This window comes from Salmo salar, chromosome ssa15, assembly GCF_905237065.1.
Source record: "Salmo salar chromosome ssa15, Ssal_v3.1, whole genome shotgun sequence".
Classification (NCBI taxonomy): domain Eukaryota; kingdom Metazoa; phylum Chordata; class Actinopteri; order Salmoniformes; family Salmonidae; genus Salmo; species Salmo salar.
In genome coordinates, this window is record NC_059456.1 from 15,611,781 (window position 1) to 15,625,156 (window position 13,376).

Sequence of the window (13,376 nt, forward strand, 5' to 3'; positions counted from 1 at the left end):
GAATGGTTTTAATAAACTAGACTGGGAGATGGAGGAGAGGAATGATTTTAACAAACTAGACTGGGAGATGGAGGAGAGGAATGGTTTTAACAAACTAGACTGGGAGATGGAGGAGAACAGTAATACTTTAGACAAACTAGACTGGGAGATGCAGAAGAGGAATGGTTTTAACAAACTAGACTGGGAGTTGGAGGAGAGGAATGGTTTTAACAAACTAGACTGTGAGATGGAGGAGAGGAATTGTTTAAACAAACTGGACTGGGAGATGCAGGAGAGGACTGGTTTTAACAAACTAGACTCGGAGATGGAGGAGAGGAATGGATTAAACAAACAAGAGTGGGAGATGCAGGAGAGGAATGGATTAAACAAACTAGACTGGGAGATGCAGGAGAACAGGAATGGTTTTAACAAACTAGACTGGGAGATGCAGGAGAACAGGAATAGTTTTAACAAACCAGACTGGGAGATGCAGGAGAGGAATGGATTAAACAAACTAGACTGGGAGATGCAGGAGAGGAATGGATTAAACAAACTAGACTGGGAGATGGAATGAGAACAGGAATGGATTAAACAAACTACACTGGGAGATGCAGGAGAGGAATGGTTTTAACAAACTAGACTGGGAGATGCAGGAGAGGAATGGATTAAACAAACTAGACTGGGAGATGCAGGAGAACAGGAATTGTTTTATCAAACTAGACTGGGAGATGCAGGAGAACAGGAATAGTTTTAACAAACCAGACTGGGAGATGCAGGAGAGGAATGGATTAAACAAACTAGACTGGGAGATGCAGGAGAGGAATGGATTAAACAAACTAGACTGGGAGATGCAGGAGAACAGGAATAGTTTTAACAAACTAGACTGGGAGATGGAGGAGAACAGGAATGGTTTTAACAAACTAGACTGGGAGATGCAGGAGAACAGGAATGGTTTTAACAAACTAGACTGGGAGATGCAGGAGAGGAATGGTTTTAACAAACTAGACTGGGAGATGCAGGAGAGGAATGGATTAAACAAACTAGACTGGGAGATGCAGGAGAGGAATGGTTTTAACAAACTAGACTGGGAGAAGCAGGAGATAAGGAACGGTTTAAACAAACTAGACTGGGAGATGCAGGAGAGGAATGGATTTAACAAACTAGACTGGGAGATGGAGGAGAGGAGAGGAATGGTTTTAACAAACTAGACTGGGAGATGCAGGAGAACATGAATGGTTTTAACTAACTAGACTGGGAGATGGAGGAGAGGAATGGTTTTAATAAACTAGACTGGGAGATGGAGGAGAGGAATGGATTAAACAAACTAGACTGGGAGATGCAGGAGAGGAATGGATTAAACAAACTAGACTGGGAGATGCAGGAGAACAGGAATAGTTTTAACAAACTAGACTGGGAGATGGAGGAGAACAGGAATGGTTTTAACAAACTAGACTGGGAGATGCAGGAGAACAGGAATGGTTTTAACTAACTAGACTGGGAGATGCAGGAGAGGAATGGTTTTAACAAACTAGACTGGGAGATGCAGGAGAAAAGGAACGGTTTAAACAAACTAGACTGGGAGATGCAGGAGAGGAATGGTTTTAACAAACTAGACTGGGAGATGCAGGAGAACAAGAATGGTTTTAACAAACTAGACTGGGAGATGCAGGAGAACATGAATGGTTTTAACTAACTAGACTGGGAGATGGAGGAGAGGAATGGTTTTAATAAACTAGACTGGGAGATGGAGGAGAGGAATGATTTTAACAAACTAGACTGGGAGATGGAGGAGAGGAATGGTTTTAACAAACTAGACTGGGAGATGGAGGAGAACAGTAATACTTTAGACAAACTAGACTGGGAGATGCAGAAGAGGAATGGTTTTAACAAACTAGACTGGGAGTTGGAGGAGAGGAATGGTTTTAACAAACTAGACTGTGAGATGGAGGAGAGGAATTGTTTAAACAAACTGGACTGGGAGATGCAGGAGAGGACTGGTTTTAACAAACTAGACTCGGAGATGGAGGAGAGGAATGGATTAAACAAACAAGAGTGGGAGATGCAGGAGAGGAATGGATTAAACAAACTAGACTGGGAGATGCAGGAGAACAGGAATGGTTTTAACAAACTAGACTGGGAGATGCAGGAGAACAGGAATAGTTTTAACAAACCAGACTGGGAGATGCAGGAGAGGAATGGATTAAACAAACTAGACTGGGAGATGCAGGAGAGGAATGGATTAAACAAACTAGACTGGGAGATGGAATGAGAACAGGAATGGATTAAACAAACTACACTGGGAGATGCAGGAGAGGAATGGTTTTAACAAACTAGACTGGGAGATGCAGGAGAGGAATGGATTAAACAAACTAGACTGGGAGATGCAGGAGAACAGGAATTGTTTTATCAAACTAGACTGGGAGATGCAGGAGAACAGGAATAGTTTTAACAAACCAGACTGGGAGATGCAGGAGAGGAATGGATTAAACAAACTAGACTGGGAGATGCAGGAGAACAGGAATAGTTTTAACAAACTAGACTGGGAGATGGAGGAGAACAGGAATGGTTTTAAAAAACTAGAATGGGAGATGCAGGAGAACAGGAATGGTTTTAACAAACTAGACTGGGAGATGCAGGAGAACAGGAATGGTTTTAACAAACTAGACTGGGAGATGCAGGAGAGGAACGGTTTAAACAAACTAGACTGGGAGATGCAGGAGAGGAATGGTTTTAACAAACTAGACTGGGAGATGCAGGAGAACAAGAATGGTTTTAACAAACTAGACTGGGAGATGCAGGAGAATATGAATGGTTTTAACTAACTAGACTGGGAGATGGAGGAGAGGAATGGTTTTAATAAACTAGACTGGGAGATGGAGGAGAGGAATGGATTAAACAAACTAGACTGGGAGATGCAGGAGAGGAATGGATTAAACAAACTAGACTGGGAGATGCAGGAGAACAGGAATAGTTTTAACAAACTAGACTGGGAGATGGAGGAGAACAGGAATGGTTTTAACAAACTAGACTGGGAGATGCAGGAGAACAGGAATGGTTTTAACAAACTAGACTGGGAGATGCAGGAGAGGAATGGTTTTAACAAACTAGACTGGGAGATGCAGGAGAAAAGGAACGGTTTAAACAAACTAGACTGGGAGATGCAGGAGAGGAATGGTTTTAACAAACTAGACTGGGAGATGCAGGAGAACAAGAATGGTTTTAACAAACTAGACTGGGAGATGCAGGAGAACATGAATGGTTTTAACTAACTAGACTGGGAGATGGAGGAGAGGAATGGTTTTAATAAACTAGACTGGGAGATGGAGGAGAGGAATGATTTTAACAAACTAGACTGGGAGATGGAGGAGAGGAATGGTTTTAACAAACTAGACTGGGAGATGGAGGAGAACAGTAATACTTTAGACAAACTAGACTGGGAGATGCAGAAGAGGAATGGTTTTAACAAACTAGACTGGGAGTTGGAGGAGAGGAATGGATTAAACAAACTAGACTGGGAGATGCAGGAGAGGAATGGTTTTAACAAACTAGACTGGGAGAAGCAGGAGAAAAGGAACGGTTTAAACAAACTAGACTGGGAGATGCAGGAGAACAGGAATAGTTTTAACAAACTAGACTGGGAGATGCAGGAGAGGAATGGTTTTAACAAACTAGACTGGGAGAAGCAGGAGAAAAGGAACGGTTTAAACAAACTAGACTGGGAGATGCAGCAGAGGAATGGTTTTAACAAACTAGACTGGGAGATGCAGGAGAGGAATGGATTAAACAAACTAGACTGGGAGATGCAGGAGAGGAATGGTTTTAACAAACTAGACTGGGAGAAGCAGGAGAAAAGGAACGGTTTAAACAAACTAGACTGGGAGATGCAGGAGAGGAATGGATTTAACAAACTAGACTGGGAGATGCAGGAGAGGAATGGTTTTAACAAACTAGACTGGGAGATTCAGGAGAAAAGGAATGGTTTTAACAAACTAGACTGGGAGATGCAGGAGAAGAGGAATGGTTTAACAAACTAGACTGGGAGATGGAGGAGAGGAATGGTTTTAACAAACAAGACTGGGAGATGCGGAGAACAGGAATGGTTTTAACAAACTAGACTGGGAAATGGAGGAGAGGAATGGTTTTAACAAACTAGATTGGGAGATGAGGAACAGGAATGGTTTTAACAAACTAGACTGGTAGATGCAGGAGAGGAATGGTTTTAACAAACTAGACTGGGATATGCAGGAGAGAAATGGTTTTAACAAACTAGACTGGGAGATGGAGGAGAGGAATGGTTTTAACAAACTAGACTGGGAGACGGAGGAGAACAGGAATGGTTTTAACAAACTAGACTGGGAGATGCAGGAGAGGTACTGTTTTGACAAACTGGACTGGGAGATGCAGGAGAGGAATGGTTTTAACAAACTAGACTGGGAGATGGAGGAGAACAGGTATGGATTAAACAAACTAGACTGGGAGATGCAGGAGAGGAATGGTTTTAACAAACTAGACTCGGAGATGGAGGAGAGGAATGGATTAAACAAACAAGAGTGGGAGATGCAGGAGAGGAATGGATTAAACAAACTAGACTGGGAGATGCAGGAGAACAGGAATGGTTTTAACAAACTAGACTGGGAGATGCAGGAGAACAGGAATAGTTTTAACAAACCAGACTGGGAGATGCAGGAGAGGAATGGATTAAACAAACTAGACTGGGAGATGCAGGAGAGGAATGGATTAAACAAACTAGACTGGGAGATGGAATGAGAACAGGAATGGATTAAACAAACTACACTGGGAGATGCAGGAGAGGAATGGTTTTAACAAACTAGACTGGGAGATGCAGGAGAGGAATGGATTAAACAAACTAGACTGGGAGATGCAGGAGAACAGGAATTGTTTTATCAAACTAGACTGGGAGATGCAGGAGAACAGGAATAGTTTTAACAAACCAGACTGGGAGATGCAGGAGAGGAATGGATTAAACAAACTAGACTGGGAGATGCAGGAGAACAGGAATAGTTTTAACAAACTAGACTGGGAGATGGAGGAGAACAGGAATGGTTTTAACAAACTAGAATGGGAGATGCAGGAGAACAGGAATGGTTTTAACAAACTAGACTGGGAGATGCAGGAGAACAGGAATGGTTTTAACAAACTAGACTGGGAGATGCAGGAGAGGAACGGTTTAAACAAACTAGACTGGGAGATGCAGGAGAGGAATGGTTTTAACAAACTAGACTGGGAGATGCAGGAGAACAAGAATGGTTTTAACAAACTAGACTGGGAGATGCAGGAGAACATGAATGGTTTTAACTAACTAGACTGGGAGATGGAGGAGAGGAATGGTTTTAATAAACTAGACTGGGAGATGGAGGAGAGGAATGGATTAAACAAACTAGACTGGGAGATGCAGGAGAGGAATGGATTAAACAAACTAGACTGGGAGATGCAGGAGAACAGGAATAGTTTTAACAAACTAGACTGGGAGATGGAGGAGAACAGGAATGGTTTTAACAAACTAGACTGGGAGATGCAGGAGAACAGGAATGGTTTTAACAAACTAGACTGGGAGATGCAGGAGAGGAATGGTTTTAACAAACTAGACTGGGAGATGCAGGAGAAAAGGAACGGTTTAAACAAACTAGACTGGGAGATGCAGGAGAGGAATGGTTTTAACAAACTAGACTGGGAGATGCAGGAGAACAAGAATGGTTTTAACAAACTAGACTGGAGAGAACATGAATGGTTTTAACTAACTAGACTGGGAGATGGAGGAGAGGAATGGTTTTAATAAACTAGACTGGGAGATGGAGGAGAGGAATGATTTTAACAAACTAGACTGGGAGATGGAGGAGAGGAATGGTTTTAACAAACTAGACTGGGAGATGGAGGAGAACAGTAATACTTTAGACAAACTAGACTGGGAGATGCAGAAGAGGAATGGTTTTAACAAACTAGACTGGGAGTTGGAGGAGAGGAATGGATTAAACAAACTAGACTGGGAGATGCAGGAGAGGAATGGTTTTAACAAACTAGACTGGGAGAAGCAGGAGAAAAGGAACGGTTTAAACAAACTAGACTGGGAGATGCAGGAGAACAGGAATAGTTTTAACAAACTAGACTGGGAGATGCAGGAGAGGAATGGTTTTAACAAACTAGACTGGGAGAAGCAGGAGAAAAGGAACGGTTTAAACAAACTAGACTGGGAGATGCAGCAGAGGAATGGTTTTAACAAACTAGACTGGGAGATGCAGGAGAGGAATGGATTAAACAAACTAGACTGGGAGATGCAGGAGAGGAATGGTTTTAACAAACTAGACTGGGAGAAGCAGGAGAAAAGGAACGGTTTAAACAAACTAGACTGGGAGATGCAGGAGAGGAATGGATTTAACAAACTAGACTGGGAGATGCAGGAGAGGAATGGTTTTAACAAACTAGACTGGGAGATTCAGGAGAAAAGGAATGGTTTTAACAAACTAGACTGGGAGATGCAGGAGAAGAGGAATGGTTTAACAAACTAGACTGGGAGATGGAGGAGAGGAATGGTTTTAACAAACTAGACTGGGAGATGCGGAGAACAGGAATGGTTTTAACAAACTAGACTGGGAAATGGAGGAGAGGAATGGTTTTAACAAACTAGATTGGGAGATGAGGAACAGGAATGGTTTTAACAAACTACACTGGGAGATGCAGGAGAGGAATGGTTTTAACAAACTAGACTGGGATATGCAGGAGAGAAATGGTTTTAACAAACTAGACTGGGAGATGGAGGAGAGGAATGGTTTTAACAAACTAGACTGGGAGACGGAGGAGAACAGGAATGGTTTTAACAAACTAGACTGGGAGATGCAGGAGAGGTACTGTTTTGACAAACTGGACTGGGAGATGCAGGAGAGGAATGGTTTTAACAAACTAGACTGGGAGATGGAGGAGAACAGGTATGGATTAAACAAACTAGACTGGGAGATGCAGGAGAGGAATGGATTAAACAAACTAGACTGGGAGATGCAGGAGAGGAATGGATTAAACAAACAAGAGTGGGAGATGCAGGAGAGGAATGGATTAAACAAACTAGACTGGGAGATGCAGGAGAACAGGAATGGTTTTAACAAACTAGACTGGGAGATGCAGGAGAACAGGAATAGTTTTAACAAACTAGACTGGGAGATGCAGGAGAGGAATGGTTTTAACAAACTAGACTGGGAGAAGCAGGAGAAAAGGAACGGTTTAAACAAACTAGACTGGGAGATGCAGCAAAGGAATGGTTTTAACAAACTAGACTGGGAGATGCAGGAGAGGAATGGATTAAACAAACTAGACTGGGAGATGCAGGAGAGGAATGGTTTTAACAAACTAGACTGGGAGAAGCACGAGAAAATGAACGGTTTAAACAAACTAGACTGGGAGATGCAGGAGAGGAATGGATTTAACAAACTAGACTGGGAGATGCAGGAGAGGAATGGTTTTAACAAACTAGACTGGGAGATTCAGGAGAAAAGGAATGGTTTTAACAAACTAGACTGGGAGATGCAGGAGAAGAGGAATGGTTTAACAAACTAGACTGGGAGATGGAGGAGAGGAATGGTTTTAACAAACTAGACTGGGAGATGCGGAGAACAGGAATGGTTTTAACAAACTAGACTGGGAAATGGAGGAGAGGAATGGTTTTAACAAACTAGATTGGGAGATGAGGAACAGGAATGGTTTTAACAAACTAGACTGGGAGATGCAGGAGAGGAATGGTTTTAACAAACTAGACTGGGATATGCAGGAGAGAAATGGTTTTAACAAATTAGACTGGGAGATGGAGGAGAGGAATGGTTTTAACAAACTAGACTGGGAGACGGAGGAGAACAGGAATGGTTTTAACAAACTAGACTGGGAGATGCAGGAGAGGTACTGTTTTGACAAACTGGACTGGGAGATGCAGGAGAGGAATGGTTTTAACAAACTAGACTGGGAGATGGAGGAGAACAGGTATGGATTAAACAAACTAGACTGGGAGATGCAGGAGAGGAATGGTTTTAACAAACTAGACTGGGAGATGCAGGAGAGGAATGGATTAAACAAACTAGACTGGGAGATGCAGGAGAACAGGAATGGTTTTAACAAACTAGACTGGGAGATGCAGGAGAGGAATGGTTTTAAAAAACTAGACTGGGAGATGCAGGAGAAAAGGAACGGTTTAAACAAACTAGACTGGGAGATGTTGGAGAGGAATGGTTTTAACAAACTAGACTGGGAGATGCAGGAGAGGAATGGTTTTAACAAACTAGACTGGGAGATTCAGGAGAAAAGGAATGGTTTTAACAAACTAGACTGGGAGATGCAGGAGAAGAGGAATGGTTTAACAAACTAGACTGGGAGATGGAGGAGAGGAATGGTTTTAACAAACTAGACTGGGAGATGCGGAGAACAGGAATGGTTTTAACAAACTAGACTGGGAAATGGAGGAGAGGAATGGTTTTAACAAACTAGATTGGGAGATGAGGAACAGGAATGGTTTTAACAAACTAGACTAGGAGATGCAGGAGAGGAATGGTTTTAACAAACTAGACTGGGAGATGCGGAGAACAGGAATGGTTTTAACAAACTAGACTGGGAGATGCAGGAGAGGAATGGTTTTAACAAACTAGACTGGGAGATGAGGAACAGGAATGGTTTTAACAAACTAGACTGGGAGATGCAGGAGAGGAATGGTTTTAACAAACTAGACTGTGGGATGAGGAACAGGAATAGTTTTAACAAACTAGACTGGGAGATGCAGGACAGGAATGGTTTTAACAAACTAGACTGGGAGACGGAGGAGAACAGGAATGGTTTTAACAAACAAGACTGAGAGATGCAGGAGAGGAATGGTTTTAACAAACTAGACTGTGAGATGCAGGAGAGGAATGGTTTTAACAAACTAGACTGGGAGATGGATTAGAACAGGAATGGATTAAACAAACTACACTGGGAGATGCAGGAGAGGAATGGTTTTAACAAACTAGACTGGGAGATGCAGGAGAGGAATGGATTAAACAAACTAGACTGGGAGATGCAGGAGAACAGGAATTGTTTTAACAAACTAGACTGGGAGATGCAGGAGAACATGAATAGTTTTAACAAACTAGACTGGGAGATGCAGGAGAGGAATGGATTAAACAAACTAGACTTGGAGATGCAGGAGAGGAATGGATTAAACAAACTAGACTGGGAGATGCAGAAGAGGAATGATTTAAACAAACTAGACTGGGAGATGCAGGAGAACAGGAATAGTTTTAACAAACTAGACAGGGAGATGGAGGAGAACAGGAATGGTTTTAACAAACTAGACTGGGAGATGCAGGAGAACAGGAATGTTTTTAACAAACTAGACTGGGAGATGCAGGAGAGGAATGGTTTTAACAAACTAGACTGGGAGATGCAGGAGAACAGGAATGGTTTTAACAAACTAGACTGGGAGATGCATTAGAACAGGAATGGTTTTAACTAACTAGATGGGGAGATGGAGGAGAGGAATGGTTTTAACAAACTAGACTGGGAGATGGAGGAGAGGAATTATTTTAACAAACTAGACTGGGAGATGGAGGAGAGGAATGTTTTTAACAAACTAGACTGGGAGATGCAGGAGAAGGGGAATGATTTTAACAAACTAGACTGGGAGATGGAGGAGAGGAATGGTTTTAACAAACTAGACTGGGAGATGCGGAGAACAGGAATGGTTTTAACAAACTAGACTGGGAGATGCCGGAGAGGAATGGTTTTAACAAACTAGACTGGGAGATGAGGAACAGGAATGGTTTTAACAAAATAGACTGGGAGATGCAGGAGAGGAATGGTTTTAACAAACTAGACTGGGGGATGAGGAACAGGAATAGTTTTAACAAACAAGACTGGGAGATGCAGGAGAGGAATGGTTTTAACAAACTAGACTGGGAGATGGAGGAGAACTAGGAATGGATTAAACAAACTACACTGGGAGATGCAATAGAGGAATGGTTTTAACAAACTAGACTGGGAGATGCAGGAGAGGAATGGATGAAACAAATTAGACTGGGAGATGCAGGAGAACAGGAATTGTTTTAACAAACTAGACTGGGAGATGCAGGAGAACAGGAATAGTTTTAACAAACTAGACTGGGAGATGAAGGAGAGGAATGGATTAAACAAACTAGATTGGGAGATGCAGTAGAGGAATGGATTAAACAAACTACACTGGGAGATGCATGAGAACAGGAATAGTTTTAACAAACTAGACTGGTAGATGGAGGAGAACAGGAATGGTTTTAACAAACTAAACTGGGAGATGCAGGAGAACAGGAATGGTTTTAACAAACTAGACTGGCAGATGCAGGAGAGGAATGGTTTTAACAAACTGGACTGGGAGATGCAGGAGAAAAGGAACGGTTTAAACAAACTAGACTGGGACATGCAGGAGAGGAATGGTTTTAACAAACTAGACTGGGAGATGCAGGAGAACAGGAATGGTTTTAACAAACTAGACTGGGAGAAGCAGGAGAACAGGAATGGTTTTAACTAACTAGACTGGGAGATGGAGGAGAGGAATGGTTTTAACAAACTAGACTGTGAGATGGAGGAGAGGAATGGTTTAAACAAACTAGACTGGGAGATGGAGGAGAACAGGAATGGTTTTAACAAATTAGACTGGGAGAAGGAGGAGAGGAATGGGTTTAACAAACTAGACTCGGAGATGCAGAGGAGGAATGGTTTTAACAAACTAGACTTGGAGATGGAGGAGAGGAATGGTTTTATCAAACTAGACTGGGAGATGCTGGAGAGGAATGGTTTTAACAAACTAGACTGGGAGATGCAGGAGAGGAATGGTTTTAACAAATTAGACTGGGAGATGCAGGACAAAATTAATGGTTTTAACAAACTAGACTGGGAGATGCAGGGGAAGGGGAATGGTTTTAACAAACTAGACTGGGAGATGGAGGAGAGGAATGGTTTTAACAATCTAGACTGGGAGATGCAGGAGAGGAATGGTTTTAACAAACTGGACTGGGAGATGCAGGAGAGGAATGGTTTTAACAAACTAGACTGGGAGATGCAGGAGAGGAATGGATTAAACAAACTAGACTGGGAGATGCAGGAGAACAGGAATGGTTTTAACAAACTAGACTGGGAGATGCAGGAGAACAGGAATAGTTTTAACAAACTAGACTGGGAGATGCAGGAGAGGAATGGTTTTAACAAACTAGACTGGGAGAAGCAGGAGAAAAGGAACGGTTTAAACAAACTAGACTGGGAGATGCAGGAGAGGAATGGTTTTAACAAACTAGACTGGGAGATGCAGAGGAGGAATGGTTTAAACAAACTAGACTTGGAGATGGAGGAGAGGAATGGTTTTATCAAACTAGACTGGGAGATGCAGGAGAGGAATGGTTTTAACAAACTAGACTCGGAGATGGAGGAGAGGAATGGATTAAACAAACTAGACTGGGAGATGCAGGAGAGGAATGGATTAAACAAACTAGACTGGGAGATGCAGGAGAACAGGAATGGTTTTAACAAACTAGACTGGGAGATGCAGGAGAACAGGAATAGTTTTAACAAACTAGACTGGGAGATGCAGGAGAGGAATGGTTTTAACAAACTAGACTGGGAGAAGCAGGAGAAAAGGAACGGTTTAAACAAACTAGACTGGGAGATGCAGGAGAGGAATGGTTTTAACAAACTAGACTGGGAGATGCAGGAGAGGAATGGATTAAACAAACTAGACTGGGAGATGCAGGAGAGGAATGGTTTTAACAAACTAGACTGGGAGAAGCAGGAGAGGAATGGTTTTAACAAACTAGACTGGGAGATGCAGGAGAGGAATGGATTAAACAAACTAGACTGGGAGATGCAGGAGAGGAACGGTTTAAACAAACTAGACTGGGAGATGCAGGAGAGGAATGGTTTTAACAAACTAGACTGGGAGATGCAGGAGAGGAATGGTTTTAACAAACTAGACTGGGAGATGCAGGAGAACAGGAATGGTTTTAACAAACTAGACTGGGAGAAGCAGGAGAACAGGAATGGTTTTAACTAACTAGACTGGGAGATGGAGGAGAGGAATGGTTTTAACAAACTAGACTGTGAGATGGAGGAGAGGAATGGTTTAAACAAACTAGACTGGGAGATGGAGGAGAACAGGAATGGTTTTAACAAACTAGACTGGGAGAAGGAGGAGAGGAATGGGTTTAACAAACTAGACTCGGAGATGCAGAGGAGGAATGGTTTTAACAAACTAGACTTGGAGATGGAGGAGAGGAATGGTTTTATCAAACTAGACTGGGAGATGCAGGAGAGGAATGGTTTTAACAAACTAGACTGGGAGATGCAGGAGAGGAATGGTTTAAACAAATTAGACTGGGAGATGCAGGACAAAATTAATGGTTTTAACAAACTGGACTGGGAGATGCAGGGGAAGGGGAATGGTTTTAACAAACTAGACTGGGAGATGGAGGAGAGGAATGGTTTTAACAATCTAGACTGGGAGATGCAGGAGAGGAATGGTTTTAACAAACTGGACTGGGAGATGCAGGAGAGGAATGGTTTTAACAAACTAGACTGGGAGATGCAGGAGAGGAATGGATTAAACAAACTAGACTGGGAGATGCAGGAGAACAGGAATGGTTTTAACAAACTAGACTGGGAGATGCAGGAGAACAGGAATAGTTTTAACAAACTAGACTGGGAGATGCAGGAGAGGAATGGTTTTAACAAACTAGACTGGGAGAAGCAGGAGAAAAGGAACGGTTTAAACAAACTAGACTGGGAGATGCAGGAGAGGAATGGTTTTAACAAACTAGACTGGGAGATGCAGAGGAGGAATGGTTTAAACAAACTAGACTTGGAGATGGAGGAGAGGAATGGTTTTATCAAACTAGACTGGGAGATCCAGGAGAGGAATGGTTTTAACAAACTAGACTCGGAGATGGAGGAGAGGAATGGATTAAACAAACTAGACTGGGAGATGCAGGAGAGGAATGGATTAAACAAACTAGACTGGGAGATGCAGGAGAACAGGAATGGTTTTAACAAACTAGACTGGGAGATGCAGGAGAACAGGAATAGTTTTAACAAACTAGACTGGGAGATGCAGGAGAGGAATGGTTTTAACAAACTAGACTGGGAGAAGCAGGAGAAAAGGAACGGTTTAAACAAACTAGACTGGGAGATGCAGGAGAGGAATGGTTTTAACAAACTAGACTGGGAGATGCAGGAGAGGAATGGATTAAACAAACTAGACTGGGAGATGCAGGAGAGGAATGGTTTTAACAAACTAGACTGGGAGAAGCAGGAGAAAAGGAACGGTTTAAACAAACTAGACTGGGAGATGCAGGAGAACAGGAATAGTTTTAACAAACTAGACTGGGAGATGCAGGAGAGGAATGGTTTTA